A 24,070-nucleotide genomic window follows, 5' to 3' on the forward strand; every position below is an offset into this window, starting at 1 on the left:
TTCTGACAGTGTCACTGAATGGCAGTTAGGAAATGTGGTCACCCTAAGTCAGGGGCAGTATTACACAATCTGTATATGTATAAAAAAATATAAAAAACAATCTGCAAAGTACAAAATGTTTGTGTCATATGTCGTGCTAAAAATTAAGCTAGGAATGTGCATATTTTTTAATTTTGTTAAAATAATTTTTAGAATAATGATAGACATTTTATTTCTTACATTTGTGATGATTCTTTTTTCCTCTCTATATTCAAGGGACACTATAGTCACCAGAACCACAACAGCTAAACGTAGTAGTTCTGGTGTCTATAGCATGTCTTTGCAGGCTTTTTAATGTAAGCACTGCCGGTTCGTAAAAAGGCAGTATTTACATTACTGCTGAGGAATACCTCTAGTGGACACACAGATGGCCACTAGAGGTGCTTCCTAGTCGAGACATGAATGCCGCCCTATGAAGTATCTGCGCATGTGCGGCAAAGCTGCGCATGCGCACCAGAGAGCAATAACGCTTCTGAATAGAAGTGTTTTATTGCCCCCTGCTTGCACCCTCCTATTTTGTCATTTTGACGAAATAGGGGGCGCGGCATCAGGAGGATCCCGGCGCTGTATCCGGGTAAGTTAAACCCCTTCCCTGTAGTGACCCTTTTTTTTTTTCTTTTTTTCAAATCCCATTCATTTTTAATTATTCAAGCAATGCGGGTATTATTAAGAAGATTGTAAACAAAAATTGGCACATTTTGAAACAAGAAGATGAAATCAAAGAGTTTTTGGGTGAAAAAGATTTTAAACGTTTTTTAGACAGAGAGATCCCTAATAATGTTCTAACAAGTTGGACACAAAAGCAAAATGGTTTCTTGCACTGTGGTATGTGTCTGTAGTGACCCTTTAATGTTATTATTTAATCATTTATATAGCGACTGCAAATTCCGTAGCGCTGTACAATGGGATAAACAACTCCTAGTTTACGGAATAAGAATATACCCGGCGAGTAAAAATGCTATCCCCCCAGATTTTTTGGGGTTCCTACGCCCATGATTCCATTTCCATTTTATTCAGATTAAAATCGACAAGCCTGTGATGTTTTTCAGTTGAGTTTATTCTTCATGCCACTAGAGGGCACAAGAAGCCTTCACAGGTGTGATAGAATAAAGAGATGAGTCAACAGCTGCCTAGATTCTTGTAATTCCACAATAGGTCGAATAGAATCTCACTTCACAACGTTACCTAAGGGTTTTCTCCACAGCTCAACATCATAGTTATTTAAAGGCTATGCTAGGATGGAAAGCACTGTACACAATACTATTTTCATTTTCTGATGTTTTGCTTCCGAATTCCAATCCTGTGATTGGATATGTTCCAATTTAAATAGTTTGTATTCGTTAAAAGCAAACAAATGTTACCTCATCAGCCAGATCTGGATTGAATCTGTTAAAGGGATATCCCAACCGTCTGGACAACTTGTCTTAGATACAATGCATGCTGGGTCTGACCAATTATAGGATTAAAGAGATACGTTTCTTAACGGTGTGCAAAGCTCAGAACACCAAGATCGTATTTAAACGTAGCTCACTCTAGGGGTTAGTTGGTTCAATGAGTGTTAAAGTGCGATAAGGAGGAGTATGTAAGTAAAAATAAAAGCTCTCTGTGCATTTTATCAAAAAATAAAGTGTCCTTCAGACATAAAACAAGCCAAACATACATAGAGATACCAAAGCTTGGATTGGAGAATTGAAAATATCGATGCAAATGAGAGAATTTATAAGGAGGATGGGGGTGGTGGAAGTATTACATATGCTTATTTAGTCATTGTTGTCTGTTTTTTTCTGGTATTTTGTCCACTGATGATGTCTGTACATATCAGACAAAAAGCGTAGGGTATTTATTGTTTACATATATTTATTGTTTTACTGGACTCTGTCCCTGTGGATTTCAAGGACATGGAGGCCCATGGGACTGCTGTTTGAAAAATGTGAAACTCTGGCATCCAACCATATGAGGTGTGACACTTCACACACAAACTGTATCTGGGTCTAGCTTCTAACTAACGTGAACTAACTAGCTAACCTTCCATGTTCCTCTACTTCTTGTATGGTCACATAGATAGTGGATCATTTTGGAATGCTCAGTGACCGTTAGCAGTCAGGACTTTTAGAATAAGATTAGAATAAGTATATATAATCACATATATATATGTGATTACGTTTACATATTACAATAGCAATCACACATTTAAGGGTGCATATGTAGATCATGCATGGTTTCAGTATATTTGAATCCAGTTTAATTCCTTGATATTTTGTTCTTATCTAACTATTTTACAATGGAAGTAAGTTTTCTGTGATACCTTAGACTTTAGTCCTTTGCAGGCTGCGAAACGTTAGCCTGAATGTCTACATCCAAACAACTGCATTGTTCAGTCCATTTTGAAGTCTGTGGGTTTGAGGAACTCAGATTGTAAAGTCCAGCTGGAGATTTAGATTATCATTTACTCTTGTTCTGAGTCTCTACAAATATCCCTCAGGAATGAAACTGCAGATGAGAATTTCTCCTGTTTACTTCTCAGAGTCAGTAAACAAAAGGCCAGTTTGATGTTTGTTCAGTGTAGCTAAAGCAGTGTTAAGTAATGTCCAGGCAAGTCTACCAGCATCCATATTGTTCTCTGAATATTATAAATTATACTGTACCAAATAGCACAACAACTCTATAGTGATCCCCAGTCCCTCCTCTCTCCAAACTCACAAATCCCTTGTCCCAACTCAGCAACCTTCCCATGTAACTCCATCCTTTGAACAAGCAGAGAAGGCAGGTAATGCCATAATGCCAATAACAATTTCTTCCTTCTGATGGCTAATACGCCAGCCAGCCTTTGGAAACCAAATCAATCTCGTGTTTCTAAATGCACACTAGTATAGCTGAACATCACTGTAGGAAGTCTCTGACTGCCTGTGCTTGATGTTTACACCACCATAGCTAAGCTATGCCCTGGTAGCTAAACTGGCCCTAGTCAACCTCATTTTCACCTGGAAAAAAATCTCCGCACATCTTCAATCTCACTATGCATTTCCCTTAGAATCTTAGTGATAGTGAATATTTTAGGAAGCGGTGGAGCAAGATGGAGGACGCAAATTGTTTTTACTTCTTAAACTTTTCAGTCTCACTCTTTCTTCTGGTTTATTTCCTACTCTTAGCTTTAAAAAAAAGCCTATACCTGGTGTAAACTCCCAATCCAACTGCATTTGCATCTCTCTTCTACCTTTCTCCTGTATGTGTATTGAATAACTAGTGTAAACTAGATGGTCAATTTTCCTTCAATCCTCTATTAAAACTTCTCTAACATACCGACCAATGATTTCATCACCATCCAAAGAGCACTAATCTCTGATAATTCTTTATCTTTTTCCACTGCCTTCAACTGTTTCTCCTCTAGCTAGGTGAGCACTAGTGATGTACCGAACTGTTCGCCGGCGAATAGTTCCCGGCGAACATAGCATGTTCGCGTCCGCCACCGCGGGCGAACACATGCGGTGTTCGGTCCACCCCCTATTCGTCATCATTGAGTAAACTTTGACCCTGTACCTCACAGTCAGCAGACACATTACAGCCAATCAGCAGCACACCCTCCCTAGCAGACCCTCCCACCTACTGGACAGCATCCATTTTAGATTAATTCGGAAGCTGCAACCATTTTTTATTTTTTTTTCAATTTATTATTTTTTTTTTTTAGTGCATATAAATGTTACAAGTAGATACTACCCCCAGACACTCTGTGTTACTGCAGATACTCCCTCCAGACACCCTGTGTTACTGCAGATACTCCCCCCAGACACTCTGTGTTACTGCAGATACTCCCTCCAGACACTCTGTGTTACTGCAGATACTCCCTCCAGACACTGACACAGAGCAGAATAGGGACTGTTCCCCCTACATAGGGTCACTTGGCAGATATGGATTGACACCTATCCTAAGGATCCCTGATAAACACTGACACGGAGCCCTCCATGGGTGAAGATGGATTAATTTTTTTTTGTGCTCGGGTTTTTTATTTTATTTTTAAGTTCGACGGGTATGATGGCTTTTTTTTGGCCTTTTTTGGGGCTAAAAAAATGAAGATTTTAGAAGAAGAAGACGTTGAATAGTAAGTTGAATTTTACTTTACAGGGTAGTAATTTTATTCCCCCTTCACTATTTTTTAGGGTGAGGGGGGTAGGTAGGGGCTTTTTTATTTGGTTGTGTGACTAGGGGCTTGGGGACACACACTGCATACACACTATACACACACTATACACAATATACACACACTATACACACAATATACACACACACACTGTACACACTATACACACACTGTACACACTATGCACACACACACTACACACACTGCATACACACACTACACACACTGCATACACACTGCACACACTCTACACACACTGCATACACTATACACACTCTACACACACTGCATACACTATACACACACTGCATACACACTATACACACACTGCATACACACTACACACAATATACACACACTACACACACTATGCACACACTATACACACTACACACAATATACACACACACTGTACACACTATGCACACACTGCACACACTGCATACACACACTATACACACTCTATACACACACTGCACACACTATACACACTCACTATACACACAATATACACACACTGTACACACTATACACACTCACTATACACACAATATACACACACTTTACACACTATACACACACTGCATAAACATACATTTAAAAAAAAATTGCAGCTGTTTTTTACATTTCAAAGTTGGGGAGGGGGGTGCCAAATAAAGGATCCGCCCCGGGTGCCAAATGCTCCAGGTACGCCCCTGTATAGAGGGGAGCCATGTTACTCTGTATATAGAGAGGAGCCATGTTTACACTGTATATAGAGGGGAGCCATGTTACTCTGTATATAGAGGGGAGCCATGTTACACTATATACAGTGGAAACATGGCTCCCTCTATATACAGAGTAACATGGCTCCCTCTATATACAGAGGGGAGCCATGTTTACACGGTATATAGAGGGAAGCCATGTTATTCTGTATATAGAGGGAGCCATGTTTACACGGTATATAGAGGGAAGCCATGTTACTCTGTATATAGAGAGGAGCCATGTTTACACTGTATATAGAGGGAACCATGTTTACACTGTATATAGAGGGGAGCCATGTTACTCTGTATATAGAGGGGAGCCATGTTACTCTGTATATAGAGAGGAGCCATGTTTACACTGTTTATAGAGGGGAGCAATGTTACTCTGTATATAGAGAGGAGCCATGTTTACACTGTATATAGAGGGGAGCCATGTTACTCTGTATATAGAGGGGAGCCATGTTTACACTGTATATAGAGGGGAGCCATGTTACTCTGTATATAGAGGGGAGCCATGTTACACTGTATATAGAGGGAGCCATGTTACTCTGTATATAGAGGGAGCCATGTTTACACTGTATATAGAGGGAGCCATGTTACTCTGTATATAGAGGGAGCCATGTTTACACTGTATATAGAGGGGAGCCATGTTTACACAGTATACAGAGGGAGCCATGTTACTCTGTATATAGAGGGAGCCATGTTTACTCTGTATATAGAGGACTGTTTGCGGTGCGTTAAACGGGGAGTTTGGTCTGTCACTGTGAAGCGGGCGTAACCCTTACACTACCTGATCGATACAACATCATACCTGATGTTTTAAAGCACGTTATTCCAAACAATTTAGGAATGTTAGGTGATTTATGCCCTTTATGGATTAAAACCAGACTCTGCATAAACTATGTAATTTTCCATGGGAGTTTTGCCATGGATCCCCCTCCGGCATGCCACAGTCCAGGTGTTAGTCCCCTTGAAACAACTTTTCCATCACTATTGTGGCCAGAAAGAGTCCCTGTGTGTTTTAAAATTCGCCTGTCCATTGAAGTCTATGGCGGTTCGCCCGGTTCGCCCGGTTCGCCCGTTCGCGAACATTTGCGGAAGTTCGCGTTCGCCGTTCGGGAAACCGAAAATTTCGGGTTCGCGACAACACTAGTGAGCACTACAGAATTAAACTAAATAATAAAGATAATTGCTTATATCTCAGGTCTGCCCATTATAGCCCTTACATTCTCAAAATAGTAAAAGCTTAGGAAACTCCTTATAAAATTCTACCTTGCAATTATTATTTTTCTTCATTTGTATTAACCTTAATATACACTATTATGCCATCTGATTGCCTTATTTATATTTGCCCAAAATTCTATTTGCCCAATATGTTATTGTGTTATCCTTTGAAAGTGTTGGTCCATCGGAAAGTGAAATGGCGGATCCGGGGGGGCAATTGCCCCCCCCCCCACGTGGCTCTCCCCTGCCGGCTAATGCAGGGCTGGCACTGTCCAAGCGCCAGTCCTGCAATGTGCCTTCAGAGATCTCCCTCCCCAGTCTGCAGGCACCGTGCTGGCAGCAAGCAGGAGAGAGAGAGAGAGGTCCTGGGAGCTCAGCCTGCAGCTCCTCCGAGTCCTTCTCTCGCGAGCACGTAGCTTTGCCGCGGTTACCACAGCAACGCTCCGGATCTCGCAAGAGTGAACTTTAGCCCTGGAGCTGTGGACAAAAGTTCACTCTCACCACTGCGACCACCAGGGATTAAAAGTGTCCCTCCTCCTCCCCCAGTAAAGGTAAAAAGGGAGTAGAAACCAGATAAGCTAATGAAACTTACAAAAAGAATCAAAAGCTAAAAGATGGGATAGCACACACAATAGAGGATATAAGGTCACAAGATACAGCCTGTAGCATATAACGTAATCTCAGGTGAATCTAAATGACAATAAAAATATACATAATGAAGTACGAAAAAAAACTGGAGAAATGCATCCAGGAGGTAGAGAACTTACAAGAGGTATATGATGGCCTGCGTATATCACCCCTGTGGGGGTCTCCTTATGTAGATAGGCAAAATCTTCTCAAAATTGAGATCCTCAAAAGGATAAAAAGAGAAAATCATACATAGAGTAATATTGTTAAAAGAAATACAAATTTATTGCACAGATTGCACTTACATCAAAGTCACAATCAGCAGGCATATCTCCACTACTGGGTGGAACAGGTGGTAAATGACGTCTATTGCAGTAGAAGGAAAAATCTGTCATCTGTCAAAATCTATCATCAGTCAGATTTTTCCTTCTACTGCAATAGACGTCATTTACCACCTGTTCCACCCAGTAGTGGAGATATGCCTGTATTTGAGTGAGTGAGGTACACTCTTGGTGATAGCATATTCCCTTTCCTGGTCTACGCTATAGTTCTCCCCCCATATATTTCAAGGTAAAAAGGGACATTTATTTATTTTTATTAAAAACTTTTTTTTTTTAAAAAAGCCCTCTTACCCTCACCACACATTCACACACTGCCCTGCATACCTTGCAGGAAGGTGCATAAAGATTCTACACATTCCCCAGGCTGCCCTATGGTTGCGGGAACTGATTCCATTTTCCAGCCTTTAGCTGTGTTTGTGGATCAGTTCCTGCAGTCTCTAGGGATATGGCCATATGTGATGGACACAAAGGACTTTCTTAATAAGATCAACAGTATACATATTGAGTAAACTGATCTCCTGGTCACACAGGATGTCTCCAGTTTGTACACTTCTATTCCACATCAAGATGGCATTTTGGTGGCACAAAGGAGACTATCCACTGTACTCCATGATAAGAAACTGTGTGTTTTAGTGGTCACTTTATTGGAGGATGTACTCAAAAAGAACAATTTTTGGGGGTATCAATCCATATTTTATGAGCAGGTCAAAGGCAATGCGATGGGCGCAAATATGGCACCCTCGTATGCCAACCTGTTTATGATGGACTTTGAGGACAACTTCCTATACACCCATGAGACATTCCTTACTCACGTGTGCACCTGGTTTTGCTACATAGATGACTGCTTCATGGTCTGGAGAGGCACCAAGGGAGACCTGGATGTCTTTGTAGACTCTTTGAACCATTGTCACCCTGATATTAAATTTACTTGTAATATTGAGACAAAAGAGGTCAGCTTCCTGGATGTATTGATGAAGAAAGGGGACTATTGCCTTAACACTGATTTGCAGTTTTCATCCTGCTAACCAAATCTGTTCCATTCCATACAGCCAATTCCTCAAGGCGTATCGTGAGCGATGACACATTGGTTGATACTCGTTTATCTCAAATGTCTCAGAAATTCATTGAGAAGGGTTATGATTGTCGTACACTACGAGCTGCCAGACACAAAGCACACTCTATGAAATGAAAGGATTTACTTTCCAAACAGGCGTAAGACAGAATAGCTTTCGTAAGTACCCATTTTACTTTTTCTCCTCAAATACATGACATTATACACAAAAACTGGCACATTCTACATTTGGACAGACAGGTAGGGCATCTATTCAACCCCTTAGTGACCTCGGACGTACAGGGTACGTAAGCAAAAAAAAAACCAGTCGTTAGTGACCCCTGATGTTCCCTGTACGTCCGCGGCCAAAATGAGCGCTAGAAGCGATCGTGGGTCCTAAGGCATCAAGGCATCGAGGCAGAGTGGAATACCCCCCTACACTGCCAGGCACCCTTGTGATCGCTCCCCCCGTAGCGATCACTTCCGGGTTTGCCGCACGTGGCGCCCGGTAGTTTAGGTAAGAGCATCGGAAGCCTTTAGCAGGCTTCTGATGCTCTTACCTTACTGAATGCCTCAAGGGGTTGAGGCACTCAGAAATAATAAAATGTAAATAAAAAAAAAAAAAAAAAAATTAACCCCTACCCCCTCCCTCCCTCTCCCCCCAATGTACTTACCGATTGCAGCTTTTCCCCCGCCGGTGATCAGTCTGCTTCTTAGAGGGGAATCTCTGGACTGAGCCCAGAGAGTCCCCCTGTCAGGATCCTATCCTGACAACCAAGATATTGTTTTATTTTATTGCTGCAATACCTGTTTCTCGCCTCTAGTGGCTTCCCTAGCCACTAGTCAATCCTCAGTTGCTCTCACCTGCCTCATATGATCTTCCAAGTCTGCCATAAAAGGCCACACCCAACTCTTCACATGGCCTTTACATTGAAGTCAGTATCATATTGAAGATACTTAACTGCTTAAACTGCTGCAACACTGCATGATCCTGTAAGCAACCTGTATTACATTATACTGGAATCTACTTGTGAAGGATTTTCCATGTACTTACCTGTGGGCCCTCAGTTAAACCCTCTCCCTGCTGTTTTAATACCTGTATCTGTTCGGTTTAAAATGTATGAAAGAAATGTATTCGTTTACCCAGGGTGTGTGGTCTCTGTTCGGTAACAATCAACATTAGAACAGAGAAACCGCAACTTAACTGCTACTAGGTGGTCGCCATTCAGCATACGAACACGTGGCGAGAACAAAGGATGGCGGCCATCTTAGAACTCACAAACGCGGTCAGCGGGACTTATGCAGGGATTGCCTGGAACTAATTTCGGTACGGCAACCATGCAAATGCCCGGTCCCCACGGAAGTCCTGGATGAATACGTTCCCCTCCACGAATCAAACTGGCGTTCGGTAGATAAAATCTACCGAATGAGGGGAACATTCACATGTAACCAGCTACACCATACGAACTGTGGTTTTCGTGTAGTTAGATGCGAACGGAGACCGGCTCTTGCTACTGATTCTATGGAACTCTAGATCGGATACCTCCACATGGCAAGCCGGTCAAACTTCCACAAGATGCGACACAGAAACTACCAAACGGAAATTCGTGAAACTTGGATATATGGCCACCAGTATCCTCAGCTACCCAGGGATGTTATGTTTGTATGTTGTATAAAAAGTACTTTTCTGAAATTGTTAAAAAACTGTAAATGTTCTGGCCAGCAGATAATTGAGCTGTGTGTATTGTAAGAACTCAATTATAGAATGTGACGGCAGATAAGAACCATTCGGCCCATCTAGTCTGCCCAGTTTTCTAAATACTTTCATTAGTCCCTGGCCTTATCTTATAGCTAGGATAGCCTTATGCCTATCCCACGCATGCTTAAACTCCTTTACTGTGTTAACCTCTACCACTTCAGCTGGAAGGCTATTCCATGCATCCACTACCCTCTCAGTAAAGTAATACTTCCTGATATTATTTTTAAACCTTTGCCCCTCTAATTTAAGACTATGTCCTCTTGTTGTGGTAGTTTTTCTTCTTTTAAATATAGTCTCCTCCTTTACTGTGTTGATTCCCTTTATGTATTCTAGCCTGGTCCAGAGGAGGAGTTTTATGTTGCATAAATTGTGAGTTCTGTGTGCCAGTAAATCAGTCTTGTTCCAGCATTAAGCTTTGGCTCATGTGTGGATTATTCGGCGATTCCAGGGATATTTCTACTCGTGGAATATTGGGTGATTTTCTTTTATGGGAAGAAGGGAATACTTGACGGAGGAACGGATTGTACCGTCACACTACTTACCTGTAGTGATGCCGCGAACATGAAATTTTCGGTTCGCGAACGGCGAACGGGAACTTCCGCAAACGTTCGCGAACCGGCAAACCGCCATTGACTTCAATGGCAAGACGAATTTTAAAACCCACAGGGACTCTTTCTGGCCACAAAAGTGATGGAAAAGTTGTTTCAAGGGGACTAACACATGGACTGGGGCATGCTGGAGGGGGATCCATGGCAAAACTCCCATGGAAAATTACACAGTTGATGCAGAGTCTGGTTTTAATCCATAAAGGGCATAAATCACCTAACATTCCTAAATCACAATGGATATGGATTGACACCTGACATATGACATATTGACACCTTGACATATGGATTGACACCTGTCCTCAGAGACCCTGATACACACTGACACAGAGCAGAATAGGGACTGTTCCCCCTACATAGGGTCACTTGGCAGATATGGATTGACACCTATCCTAAGGATCCCTGATACACACTGACACAGAGCAGAATAGGGCTGTTCCCCCTACATAGGGTCACTTGGCAGATATGGATTGTGGCGAAACCAACCTCGCCACTGGGCCCTGGTGAAGCCTGTTTGCTAGCCTTCTACCTGCTGACTATGGCCCCTGGGTTATTTGGGGCATATTGTACTTTATATTGCTGCAACTGGCCCTTTTAAAATCATTGATGGACATATTGGGACTTTTTGGGATTGTGGCGAAACCGACCTCGCCACGTGTCCTTGGAGGGGGCCAATTGCCCGCCTCTTGCCTTTGGACTATGGACCAGACTTTATGGGAATGTGATACCCCAGATAGCTATACCATGGAGCCTATTCATAATGAAAGACTATGGGAAAGACTTTAGCTCCATGGCAATTGTACTGTGTGAATAGGATCTGCGCGCTATTCAGTAGTTTTGTGCGCTCAGATCCCAGCTATCTGGGGATATGTGAAATGTCTGTGTGTTATGGTTAAAAAGTAACTTTCTGTATTTTAAAGTGTTTTATGTCTAATTAGATTACTTCTCCAGCACAGAGAAGGCTCTGTAAAAAACAGTCTGAGCTGGGAAGCTAGGGGTTTTAAAAGATACTTTACTAACTTTTGAATCCCTGGTCTGATCCATGCCATTTTTTAATATGTTGTTCCCCTGAATGGATTGATTGTGGATATGTATTTTATGTGAATGTGATGTATGGTTTTAGAGTTAGGAAAGTTGTGTAAAAGTATATTTTAAACGGTATGCATAATGGGATTATGTGTCACACTAAGGGGAGGGGATGTGTGGGAGGTAACATCTATGTCATTGGTTCTTTTATGCCTCCCCCTGCGTGTGGCCTGTATGTGTGAGTTGGAAATAAAAGCCAGGCTGGATGAGCCAGTCCTCAGTTCCTGTTTTACCCTCAAAGTGATGTGTCGTCTCATTATTGGGGGAAGGATTTATTGCATGCTGTTCCAGTTGACTGCTAGGAGTACAAGCCTATTCGTATGGTTCCTATTCAATGGTCTACACAGCATTCATATGCTTGGGAGAATTTAAAGGCTTCTCTGATTCGGTGATTGTGGTGCCTGCCAGAGTGCTTGGAGTCCTCAGGAAGCACTAGGAGCATCCATTAACGGAGGTACCAAGTCGGGGTGCCAGGCGATCCGTTACATTGGTGGCAAGCGGTGGGATGGCGTCCTAGTGTGAGGTAAAGCAGCTCAGAGACACTGTTTGGATTTACAAATTGAGGGCAACGCTAGCAGTCGTGCAGCGCCCCTGGGAGCAGACAAGTATGGAAGGTTCTGGCTCTGGAGATGATTGGCTGGCCGAGGTGAGGCAGCGAGTGGCCGAGTATGGGGATGATATACCCATGGAGACACGCCGGGTGATCTGGAACCAGGTCATGGCCGAGCGAAACACAAGGCTGGACCGAGAATTCCGGTTGGCAAAAGAGAGGAAGTATGCTCAGCAGCAGGAGCGTTACAGCAGCCGAGTAGAGGCTGCATCCGAGGAGGTTAGCCGTCTTTCCCTGAGGCGGCGGGAGGAACCCGAAGTGGGGGTCCTCATAGACTGGTCCTGTGAGGAACCACAACTGGCAGGTAGAGATGGGACCAAGGTCTCTCCACCGGGCCCACCGGGATGCTGGGCAGCCGGCCCAGATCCCCAGCAGCAGCCAGAGTTGCCATGTGGGGAAGCAGGTGGCCCTTACTCACAAATGTTGAGGGGCCTCACGGATTGGTCCTGGGAAGACCCACAGATGGCAGGTGGAGATGGGACTGCGGTCTCTCTACCGGCCCTACAGGGATGCTGGGCAGTCGGCCCAGATCCCCAGCGGCAGTGTGCGTTACAGGGAGCTGAAGGTGCCGTTCTTGCTCCCCAGCGGCAGTCTACGGTGCAGGGAGAGGAGCCTGTTATCCCCTCTCCCCAGCGGCTGAAGGTGTGTAAGGGAGAGGAGTTTGTTATTCCCTCTCCCCAGCGGCAGCGCAGCTCACCAAGGGGAGACAGTAAGCCCCTCACCAGCGCAGATGGGACCGTGGTCTCTGCGCCCTGCCTACAGGGAGTACAGAGGGTCAGCCCTGCTCCCCAGCGGCTGAAAGTGTGTAAGGGAGTGGAGTTTGTTACCCCCTCTCCCCAGCGGCAGCTTAGCGCACCAAGGGGAGACAGTAAGCCCCACACCAGCGCAGATGGGACCGTGGTCTCTGCGCCCAAGTTAAAGGGAGCTGAAGGGGCCGTCCTCCCTCCCCAGCGGCAGTGTGATTTGTTGGGAATTGGGAGCCCAGTCTCCTTTCCCCAGCTGCAGAGTGTCCAGCAGGGAATAGAGAGCCCAGTCTCTTTTCTCCAGCAGCAGGAAACTGCATTGGGAGGAGAGACAGTCGGTCTCCCTCCACAAAGACTGAAAGTATGCATGGGAGAGGAGATTGTTACCACCTCTCCCCAGTGGCAGAGTGTTCTAATGGGAGAGGAGCTGGTTACCACCTCTCCCCAGTGGCAGCTTAATGTACCAGGGGGAGACTGTAAGCCCCACAACTGTGCAGATGGGACTGTGGTCTCTGCACCTACAGCACAGGGGGTAAGGACAGTCAGTCCTGTCCCCCAGCAACACGGCTGCTTAGCCAAAGGGGAGACAGTCGGTCTCCCCCTCCAACAGCGGAGCTATGTATCCAAAGGGGAGACAGTCGGTCTCCAGCAGCAGAGCTGTGCAGCTAAAGAGGAGACAGTCAGTCTCCAGCAACCAGGCTCCAACCAGACTACTCCCGTGGTAGTGCTGGCACCAGGACAGAGTACCGCTGGTCTCTGCCCCCTCAGGAACCCACCAAGGCAGCCTACCAGTCCCCCACACAGCCGTGGTAAGGCACCTGGACATGGACAAGATTCTCCCTTACCCAGGTGTAGTATCCATTTATTGCGGGTGGGCTGTACTGCTGTTTCTGTCTTGTGGGTGGGCTGCTGGACTAACAAGGGCACTGACCGGCAAGAGGTCAGGTACCCTGTTAGTGTGTTTGGAAAAGGGGAGAAATGTGGCAAAACCAACCTCGCCACTGGGCCCTGGAGAAGCCTGTTTGCTAGCCTCCTACCTGCTGACTATGGCCCCTGGGTTATTTGGGGCATATTGTACTTTATATTGCTGCAACTGGCCCTTTTAAAATCATTGATGGACATATTGGGACTTTTTGGGATTGTGGCGAAACCGACCTCGCCACGTGTCCTTGGAGGGGGCCGATTGCCCGCCTCTTGCCTTTGGACTATGGACCAGACTTTATGGGAATGTGATACCCCAGATAGCTATACCATGGAGCCTATTCATAATGAAAGACTATGGGAAAGACTTTAGCTCCATGGCAATTGTACTGTGTGAATAGGATCTGCGCGCTATTCGGTAGTTTTGTGCGCTCAGATCCCAGCTATCTGGGGATATGTGAAATGTCTGTGTGTTATGGTTAAAAAGTAACTTTCTGTATTTTAAAGTGTTTTATGTCTAATTAGATTACTTCTCCAGCACAGAGAAGGCTCTGTAAAAAACAGTCTGAGCTGGGAAGCTAGGGTTTTTAAAAGATACTTTACTAACTTTTGAACCCCTGGTCTGATCCATGCCATTTTTTAATATGTTGTTCCCCTGAATGGATTGATTGTGGATATGTATTTTTATGTGAATGTGATGTATGGTTTTAGAGTTAGGAAAGTTGTGTAAAAGTATATTTTAAACGGTATGCATAATGGGATTATGTGTCACACTAAGGGGAGGGGATGTGTGGGAGGTAACATCTATGTCATTGGTTCTTGTATGCCTCCCCCTGGGTGTGGCCTGTATGTGTGAGTTGGAAATAAAAGCCAGGCTGGATGAGCCAGTCCTCAGTTCCTGTTTTACCCTCAAAGTGATGTGTCGTCTCATTATTGGGGGAAGGATTTATTGCATGCTGTTCCAGTTGACTGCTAGGAGTGCAAACCTATTCGTATGGTTCCTATTCAATGGTCTACAGCATTCATATGCTTGGGAGAATTTAAAGGCTTCTCTGATTCGGTGATTGTGGTGCCTGCCAGAGTGCTTGGAGTCCTCAGGAAGCACTAGGAGCATCCATTAACGGAGGTACCAAGTCGGGGTGCCAGGCGATCCGTTACACGGAATGACACCTATCCTAATGATCCCTGATACACACTGACACAGAGCAGAATAGGGACTGTTCCCCCTACATAGGGTCACTTGGCAGATATGGATTGACACCTGTCCTCAGAGACCATGATACACACTGACACAGAGCAGAATAGAGACTGTTCCCCCTACATAGGGTCACTTGGCAGATATGGATTGACACCTGTCCTAAGGATCCCTGATACACACTGACACAGAGCAGAATAGGGACTGTTCCCCCTACATAGGGTCACTTAGCAGATATGGATTGACACCTGTCCTCAGAGACCCTGATACACACTGACACAGAGCAGAATAGAGACCGTTCCCCCTACATAGGGTCACTTGGCAGATATGGATTGATATAATCCATCCACTTGGCAGATATGGATTATATAATATTGGCAGGGGCAAAGAAATTCCCTCTAAATAGATGGGTATAGGCAGAGAGTATAGAGACCGGAGTGATAAAGTGTCAATAAGGTGATATAAAGCATACCTTTTAATTTATTTTGCAAATGCTGCATCTTTTCCGACTTGTTGTAATTCGGTAACATTTCAGGCACTTTCTGCTTATACCGGGGGTCTAGTAGCGTGGACACCCAGTACAGGTCGTTCTCCTTCAGCCTTTTTATACGAGGGTCCCTCAACAGGCACGACAGCATGAAAGACCCCATTTGCACAAGGTTGGATGCCGAGGTACTCATTTCCCGTTCCTCCTCCTCAGTAATGTCAATGAAGGTATGTTCTTCCCCCCAGCCACGTACAACACCACAGGTACCAGATAGGTGACAACGAGCACCCTGGGATGCCTGTTGTGGTTGGTCTTCCTCCTCCTCCTCCTCAAAGCCACATTCCTCCTCTGACTCCTCTTCCTCACAATCCTCTTCCAGCATTGCCGCAGGTCCAGCAAGCGATGCTGATAAGGCTGTTTCTGGTGGTGATGGTGACCACAACTCTTCCTTTTCACGCTCATCTACGGCCTGATGCAGCACTCTTCGCAGGGCACGCTCTAGGAAGAAAACAAATGGTATGATGTCACGGATGGTGCCTTCGGTGCGACTGACTAGGTTTGTCACCTCCTCAAAAGGACGCATGAGCCTACAGGCATTGTGCATGAGCGTCCAGTAACGTGGCAAAAAAATTCCCAGCTCCCCAGAGTCTGTCCTAGCACCCCGGTCATACAAATATTCATTAACGGCTTTTTCTTGTTGGAGCAGGCGGTCGAACATTAGGAGTGTTGAATTCCAACGTGTCGGGCTGTCGCAAATCAAGCGCCTCACTGGCATGTTGTTTCACCGCTGGATATCTGCAAAGTGCGCCATGGCCGTGTAGGAACGCCTGAAATGGCCACACACCTTCCTGGCCTGCTTCAGGATGTCCTGTAAGCCTGTGTACTTATGCACAAAGCATTGTACGATCAGATTACACACATGTGCCATGCATGGCACATGTGTCAACTTGCCCAACTTCAATGCCGCCAACAAATTTCTTCCGTTGTCACAAACCCCTTTGCCGATATCCAGTTGCTGCGGAGTCAGCCACTTTTCCACCTGTGCGTTCAGGGCGGACAGGAGTGCTTGTCCGGTGTGACTTTCTGCTTTCAAGCAAGTCAAACCCAAGACGGCGTGACACTGCTGTATCCGGGATGTGGAATAGTACCTGGGGAGCTGGGGGGGGGGGTGCCGTTGATGTGGAGCAAATCGCAGCAGCAGAAGAGGACTCAGCCGAGGAGGTTATGGAAGAGGATGGAGTAGGAGGAGTAGAGGAGGTGGCAGCAGGCCTGCCTGCAAGTCGTGGCGGTGTCACCAACTCCTCTGCAGAGCCACGCATTCCATGCTTGGCAGCCGTCAGCAGGTTTAGCCAATGCGCAGTGTAGGTGATATACCTGCCCTGACCATGCTTTGCAGACCAGGTATCAGTGGTCAGGTGGACCCTTGCCCCAACACTGTGTGCCAGACATGCCATTACTTCCTTTTGCACAATCGAGTACAGGTTGGGGATTGCCTTTTGTGCAAAGAAATTTCGTCCGGGTACCTTCCACTGCGGTATACCAATAGCCACAAATTTTTTGAACGCCTCAGACTCCACCAGCTTGTATGTTAACCCATGTATGTTAACCTGGCAACAGTTCACCTCCCTCCTGCGCATGCAGAAAATCAGGTACCGCTGGGGCCCAGCGCATACTCTGCAGGTTACCAAGGATGACGCCAGGCATACCGTACGCAACATGCAGGAGGCAGAGGGAATCCTGGGGCAACTGGGTCTTCCCCCGGACTCGCTACTCACATCGAAGCCTCCAACAAACTCCACGCTCCCTTCATATTGGGGCAACGCCGAGGCTCCAACATTTGTCCCTAGAAACCTAGCCGGGACATCATCCGCAACTTGAATGGAAAACAGGACTAACAGGTCAACCCTGCTTACGGAGACTCTCAGGTCATTGATCGTGTCAAGAGGAGGGGAACAACTTCAAAAATAGATTCCTGGCAATTCTGAAGAAAAACGTGCAAACATGAACCCTGAAAGTACAGAAAGACAAAACCACAAGAAGAATTTTTTGAAGACGACAAATAGCTTTGTGATATATTGTAGAAACATTTTATTCACCAGATAAAAAGAAAACAACCGACAAACTTACAGTTTTTTTTACAACTTTGCTAGTTTTGCGTTGAATTTTTTAGCCAGTACTTCCTTTAGATATTGCACTGAATATAGTAACCTCTGTAGTATGTTACTTTTAGTTGCCAGAAAAGCTAAATAATAGTTTTCACATTTGGTATATAGCTTGTGTGTGCTAATATTCATACTTGCATTTTGAATTTTAAGGCAGTATTTCTTTTTTATAAGCAGATTTTGATATTTTTGTATCTTTTGAAACATTTATTTTCTCAAGCCGCTTTGATAGATTAACATTTCTTTATTTTATTAATCAACGTGCTTAATCGTATTGGTGTACTAATTTCCAGTATATCTAAAAATGTTTTACATATTTTCTGATTTTAATTGCCATGTGTACCTTTCGTATGCCCATGTGAAACGTTTTACCATTTAGGGCCCAGAGTGGGGTCATTTAAACAGATCATACCTCGAGTGCAGAGTGCGTTTAATCCGACTCGTTAATGTTAGTTATTCACTAAGCTTAGTGAAAACATAGTTGGCTTAAAGATGTTTTCTATTCAAGTTCTTGTGCCCCACAGTTCAAATTACAATTCATGACAGATCACACAAGTGAATAGCCCTGCCAATGTAGTCTCAGAATTTTTTTGTTATCTAAGAAGAAATAAAAATGCATATCAACGAAAAATGCTTTTCCTAGCTGTTATGGTATTGAAAGCCAGCTGTGATTTCCCTATGCACAATTAGCAATGCTAACTGCTGTATGACTCCCCCTAGCTGTGTACACATAGTTTAACTTTTATAAGTATTATTCCAACTAGGTACCGGTACTACTATACTAATCATCAGTCAGCTGTTAACTAACTACTTTTCAATGCTTTTCTTGTGCCTAGTCAGGGTAACAAGATCTTTGACTATTTTATACTATAGTTAGCGATGTTACATTTGTATTCAAGTGTCCTAGATCAGTTAGATAAGCCAGTGCCTAGATTGAATGCTCCATAAAGTTTATAACGCATTGTGCCGCCAAGGTTTCGTTAGACCTGCTCAGCTAAACTAGGACCACATTTTAATTGTATACTCAGTGTAATGTGTAAACGTGGACAATCTCGACATAATTAACTAAAAAATGTGCACGGATTTATGAAAACCCCATTGTTAAAAATGTTGATGATCAGTGTGAGGAATGCTATTGGGGCACAACACGTCGGCAGTTATGATTTTTTGCACTGCAAAAATAAAGAATTAAAAAAAAAAAAAAAAAAAAGCTGTCGGGCTAATAGTTCGGACAAGCCAGCTGTCAGATGCTGGGCAAGGGGGTGACTTTCTGACATTGGCTTCTTATGCTCAAACATGTCCTTGACAGACACCTGACTGTGGGCAGATGAGCGGGAACTGCTCAAAGCGAGAGACGGAGTGTCGGATGGTTGAGAGGGGAGGACATGGAGGACAGCAGTGGTTGACGTGGCTGAAGATGCTGGACCAGGAGGAGGATGGCGGATTTGAGTTTGTGTGCTGCTTGTACTCATGTGTTGATCCCATAGGCGTTTGTGATGTGCGATCATGTGCCTACGCAAAGCAGTTGTACCTAGGTGGGTGTTGGACTTCCCACGACTCAGTTTCTTTTGGCACAGGTTGCAAATGGCATCGCTGTTGTCAGAGGCAGACACACAAAAAAAAAAAGCCACACTGCTGAGTTCTGCAATGACGGCATTCTGGTGGTAGACACAGCATGCGTTGATTGGCGTGCTGTCGGCTGACCCCGGGTGCCGATGCATGCTGTCTGACTGTGCCACTAGCTCCTTGCGATGACCTCCCCCTGCTTCCAACTCGTCTCCTCCTCCTCCTCTCTGTCTCCCCATCTGAACTTTTGCCCTGTTCTTCTTCTTGCCGAGCGGGCACCCACGCGACATCCATGGACGCATCGTCATCATCAACCGCTTCACTTGTATCTGACAACTCAGCAAAGGAAGCAGCAGCGGGTACAACATCATCATCATCATCATCACACCGTACGTCCATATGTGTAATGCTGCCTGCCTGAGACATATCCCTGTTATCTACATCCTCTGGCAATAATGGTTGCGCATCACTCATTTCTTCAAACGGATGTGTAAATAACTCCTCTGACATACCAAGTGAAGCGGCTATGGTGCTAGTGTTGGTGGTGGCGGCAGGCAGGTGAGTGGTATCTTGAGAGGTGCCCGAAGCTAAGCTGATGGAGGATGGTGCGTCAAGGTACCGAGCGGAAGCTGTAGAAGATTGGGTGTCCTGTGTTAGCCAGTCAACTATGTCCTCAGAACCTTTTAAGTTCAGGGTACGTGGCCTCTGAAAACTGGGCATTATTCTAGGGCAAAAGGGAATCACAGCACCACGACCACGATGGCCCCTGCGGGGTGGCCTGCCTCTGCCTGTCATTTTTTTTGGTATTAGTGGTACTATGCGTGCAAGCTACTGTGAGACCAGGTATGAGTGGCACTGTGCAGTGGCAGAGGTTGGCAGAGTACACGCTATAGGCCTGACAAACCCGCTTGAAGACAACTAACTGCGATTCAATCTATAACAGTGGAAAAAGTGTTTTGTTTTTAAATGCACGCTATTTTGACACCAGATATAAGTGGCACTGTGCACTGGCAGAGTACACGCTGTTGGCCTGACACACAGACGCTTGCAGACAACTAACTGCTAATTAATCTAGTGCAGTGAAAAAACATTTTTTAAATGCAAGCTATTGTGACACCAGATATGAGTGGTGGCACTGGACAAGTGGGCACAGTATCCACTGTGAGCTTGACACACAGACGCTTGCAGACAACTAACTGCTATTCAATCTATTACAGTGAAAAAAATGTTTGTGGGTTTTTAAATGCACGCTATTGTGCCATCAGATATGAGTGGCACTGTGCACACTGGCAGAGTACACGCTGTTGGCCTGACACACAAACGCTTGCAGACAACTAACTGCTAATTAATCTATTACAGTGAAAAAAAAGTTTTGTTTTTAAATGCAAGCTATTGTGACACCAGATATGGCACTGGGCAAGTGGGCACAGTACCCACTGTGAGCCTGACACAGAAGCTGGCAGGCAGGCAGGCAACTGCAATTAGATTACACAAAAAAAAAAAAAGCAGACTGATGTTCTAGCCCTAAAAAGGGCTTTTTGGGGTGCTGTTCTTACAGCAGAGATCAGATGAGTCCTTCAGGACTGTAGTGGACACTGAATACCCTAGCCTAGCTATCAATTTCCCTATCTAATGAGCAGCAGCTACACTTTCCCTCCTCTATCTAAGAGTGCAGCTTCAGAATGAATCTAAAATGGATGCTGTACAGGAGGTGGGAGGGTCTGGAAGGGAGGGTCTGCTGCTGATTGGCTGGAATGTGTCTGCTGACTGTGAGGCACAGGGTCAAAGTTTAGTCAATGATGACGAATAGGGGGCGGATCGAACCGCGCATGTGTTCGCCCGCCGTGGCGACCGCGAACACGCTATGTTCGCCAGGAACTATTCGCCAGCAAACTACAATGGTTCTGTTGGTTTTTCGAATCAATATTGTAAAAGCTATTATTATAATCAGGGAAACCCTTTGTAAACTTAGTATTTGTAAACTGTATGGAGAGCCACGGTTACTCACGTTAATTTCCATATTTCTAATGTTTACAATGGTTATCATCACAAGAAAAAAATTATAATTTAATGCAATCGCCGAGTGTTTACATCATCTCCATAGCACTTGTAAATACTTGCTATTAAAGGGTTTCCCTGAACAACATTACTGATTTCACTGATAGGAGAGACAACAACCTCATTGTTACTTGTGTGATCTTCTGCTGTCGAATTATTAGCATTCGTGGAAAGAATCCAAAGCATTGTGCAGAGGGGGGAAATATCATGCATACCTGCCGCTGCTTTGAATATCTGTAGTGTTTTCCGACAAGTTAGTGCATTGAGTTATATTCCACCCAGAATGACAGTCTGTGAGGTGATCATAATTAAATATATTATTTAATAGACTGGGAGTAATGAATTGTATTCCCTGAAACGGATAATAGACTTACGCAAATGTAAGGCTAAAATAGCAAACCAGGAATCAAATCACGTTGACCTAAAATTTGCAGTTCACTTAATTCTCTAAAATTCTAAGTTTAGTGACTAGAGGACACTTAGCTCCACTGTCACACTGCAAAAATAAAAATACAAAAATATAAATTTTAGTACATTGTCTGATCTCATTAGATATGATGGTAATATATTTTGTTAATATGCTATTTTATGATTTTATCATGGACATTTCTATTCACTATATTCACAATAATTTAATTTTAGATAGATTTTCTGTATTTTTACATGTGGTCAGTAAGTTTATATTATAGGCAGAGTCAGACAGTATTCTAACCATAAATAGTCCAATGCTAAGTGTGAAATAGTAGGCCAAGTGGAATAAAAAAGGGAATAAACCGTCAGGTATGTGTGGGTCGTTGCATGTATTAAGGCGTCTTTAAATGTTCTTGGTGAACATACTGTAAGTCTTCTACTACATAGACCTCATTTACTGGGCCCCTAATAACAGCATTGATTATCAACACCCAGTACCCACAAGCAACCAAGCTCTGCATGAAAGCCTAAGCAGAGACTGGGCCCCTAATAACAGCATTGATTAGCAACACCCAGTACTCACAAGCAACCAAGCCCTGCATGAAAGCCTAAGCAGAGACTGGGCCCCTAATAACAGCATTGATTATCAACACCCAGTACCCACAAGAAACCGAGCCCTGCATGAAAGTCTAAGCAGAGACTGGGCCCCTAATAACAGCATTGATTAGCAACACCCAGTACCCACAAGCAACCAAGCCCTGCATGAAAGCCTAAGCAGAGACTGGGCCCCTAATAACAGCATTGATTATCAACACCCAGTACTCACAAGAAACCGAGCCCTGCATGAAAGCCTAAGCAGAGACTGGGCCCCTAATAACAGCATTGATTATCAACACCCAGTACCCACAAGAAACCGAGCCCTGCATGAAAGTCTAAGCAGAGACTGGGCCCCTAATAACAGCATTGATTAGCAACACCCAGTACCCACAAGCAACCAAGCCCTGCATGAAAGCCTAAGCAGAGACTGGGCCCCTAATAACAGCATTGATTATCAACACCCAGTACTCACAAGAAACCGAGCCCTGCAGAATCGCCTAAGCAGAGACTGGGCCCCTAATAACAGCATTGATTAGCAACACCCAGTACTCACAAGCAACCAAGCCCTGCATGAAAGCCTAAGCAGAGACTGGGCCCCTAATAACAGCATTGATTATCAACACCCAGTACTCACAAGAAACCGAGCCCTGCAGAATCGCCTAAGCAGAGACTGGGCCCCTAATAACAGCATTGATTAGCAACACCCAGTACTCACAAGCAACCAAGCCCTGCATGAAAGCCTAAGCAGAGACTGGGCCCCTAATAACAGCATTGATTATCAACACCCAGTACTCACAAGAAACCGAGCCCTGCAGAATCGCCTAAGCAGAGACTGGGCCCCTAATAACAGCATTGATTATCAACACCCAGTACCCACAAGAAACCGAGCCCTGTAGAATCGCCTAAGCAGAGGTATAATCTCTGGAAACAGGGCCGGACTGGCCCACCGGGATACCGGGAAATTTCCCGGTGGGCCGTCGGCACCTGGGGCCGGGCAGACATGTGGGTCTGCTGGCGGCCGCTGGAGGAACTTTTCTGGCGGCCGCAGGGGAAGCTGTGCTGTGTCTGCTCTCCAGCACGCTACTGAATGAGACCGGGGCCGGAATATGACATCATATTCCGGCCCCGGTCTCATTCAGTAGCGCGTGAGGGCGGGGGAGCAGACACAGCATAGCTTCCCCTGCGGCCGCCAGAGAAGTTCCTCCAGCGGCCGCCAGCACAGTTTCTTCTGCGGCCGCCATCCCTGCACTGGCGGATCCAGGGGGGGGGGAGGGTGGGCAAGTGCCCCCCCGAGAATCCGAAGTTCTCCCTCTCCCCTGTCGGCTAATGCAGGGCTGGCCTGTCCAAGTGCCAGCCCTGCAATGTGCCTTCATGGACCGGAGGGGAGATCAGAGATCTCCCTCTCCGGTCCGCGGGCACTGTTTGCTGGCCGCCGGCAGGGGAGGGAGAGAGAGAGGACCCGGGGGAGCTCAGTCTGCAGCTCCTCCAGGTCCTTCTCTCGCGAGCACGGAGCGTTGCCACGGCAACGCTTTGGATCTCGCGAGAGTGAACTCTAGCCCTGGAGACCGGGGCTAGAGTTCACTCTCACCACATGGACCACCAGGGATTCCCCACCGGACCACCAGGGATTGAGAAATGTCCCCCCTCCTCCCTAAACAAAGGTAAGAAGGGAGGGGGGACATTATTTATATTTAAAAAAAAAACACACAT

Source organism: Pelobates fuscus, chromosome 5 (assembly GCF_036172605.1).
Source record: "Pelobates fuscus isolate aPelFus1 chromosome 5, aPelFus1.pri, whole genome shotgun sequence".
NCBI classification, from domain to species: domain Eukaryota; kingdom Metazoa; phylum Chordata; class Amphibia; order Anura; family Pelobatidae; genus Pelobates; species Pelobates fuscus.